This window comes from Notothenia coriiceps, unplaced genomic scaffold (assembly GCF_000735185.1).
Source record: "Notothenia coriiceps isolate Sejong01 unplaced genomic scaffold, NC01 NC01_scaffold00011351, whole genome shotgun sequence".
NCBI classification, from domain to species: domain Eukaryota; kingdom Metazoa; phylum Chordata; class Actinopteri; order Perciformes; family Nototheniidae; genus Notothenia; species Notothenia coriiceps.
Window position 1 is genome coordinate 3428 of NW_011344052.1, and position 1574 is coordinate 5001.

The window sequence follows — 1574 nt, forward strand, 5'->3', positions numbered from 1 at the left end:
GGAACAGTCAGATTTGTGGGTCTGCTTCTCGAGTTATGTTTTTGGGTCACCTCGACCACCAGTGAACAACATATTGTTGCAAGCTATGGTTTTCAGACGTGGTATGGTTTTTGGAAGTGTCTCTCGTTACACTGGAGAAATTGTGCACTGCCTTTGTAGGACAGAAGTACACATTTCAATGAAAATCTAAAGGTGCAGGTCAAAAGAACAAACAAACTTAGGCAAGAAAAAGACAAAACATCCACAAAGTGTATTAAAAGCTATTAAAATATTTTAATTGTGGGATATTTGGATCGAACAGAGATATTTTTTAGGCATTGTCAAATACCTAACAAAGCACAAACAATATGACCTGTATGATTGACAGGCAATCTGCTCACATTTTGGACCAATCAATATTACAAATAAAACCTTCACCACCAAAATGACACCTCTACATTCAGAAATGCAGTAATTGAACTAAACATGATTGAGGGACACCATTTCAATAAAAATATATATTTATTATAAAAGACAAATGATTGAAAACAATAATTTGTTGTTGGTCAGGGGGAGGGGAGTCTGATAGCTCCCCTCCCAAAAGGCTCTTCCTACACAGATCATACTCTGTCTGGTTTTGTTCATTTCACTGACTTAGTGACACAGAGAACTAGAATGTTCCTGCCTTTAAGGCATGTGGTCACTCTCTCTACTGCTGACACTATTGGAGAAGAAATGACATGATAACATCCGATCATTGAATCCCAAAAGGATCCTCTTCATTGTTGACCACCCGGCAGTATGCGTAGTAGACTGTTGCTGCTAACACGGCTAGCAGCAGCAGCAGCCGGACCCCCTTCCACACGCTGCAGCCCGACTCCCTCTTAGGCTCCTTGATTTGTGGTGCTGCGCTGTGATTGGCTGTTCTCTTACTGATCTGGACAGGGGGCCTGACGTACAGAGGGAGGAAGACATTTAGAGCGGGCGATGAAGCTGTTTGCCCAAATACAGCACTCGTTTTTAGACCATAGACTTACTCTGTGTATTGGAGCGGTTCCTCCTCTTTATCTGGCTCAGCGGTGCCTCTACGTTTCACACTGAGTGGAGAAACATTTAACAATTACATTTCAATTAGGCAATAGAGTGGTGCAGGAATGGGTCCGCCAACATAGAAACAAGTCAGCATTTTACCACTTCCAGTTACCTTTTCTTGAAGTCAACGGTTTTTTGAACGTGTTTATGGTTAGATGCCTGAAATAAGACCTGTCATTCACTCATGCTAAAAATATATTGTTTTTGTTCTACGAGATGAAATGCATCAGTAGTTGACCACTGGTGAATGTCTGAAGATCTTAAAGAGTTCCTATTATACCTATTCGGCTAGCGCTCCAAGACATTGTACGTAATATGCTAAGGGGCGGGACATTTCCCACTCATCTCTACGCGGTCGACCAATTACACTAGAGCTGGCCAGCAAACCAATCAGAGCAGACTGGGCTCTGGTTTCAGACAGAGGGTGAAAAGAAGTGCTCCAGCACAGGCAGTATGAGAACAATAAAGAGCTTTTTGAACATTAAAGCATGGAGACATGTCCC

General features: G+C 42.2%; 1 long non-coding RNA gene across 1 annotated transcript; it reads right to left on the minus strand.

The window, feature by feature from the left end:
* Window positions 1–249: 249 nt before the first annotated feature.
* LOC104946691 (uncharacterized) lies at window positions 250–1123 on the minus strand. The gene is made up of 2 exons (XR_798483.1): window positions 1017–1123; window positions 250–929 (listed from the first exon to the last, which is right to left on the minus strand). It is a non-coding gene; the product is annotated as an uncharacterized lncRNA (long non-coding RNA).
* Window positions 1124–1574: the final 451 nt, after the last annotated feature.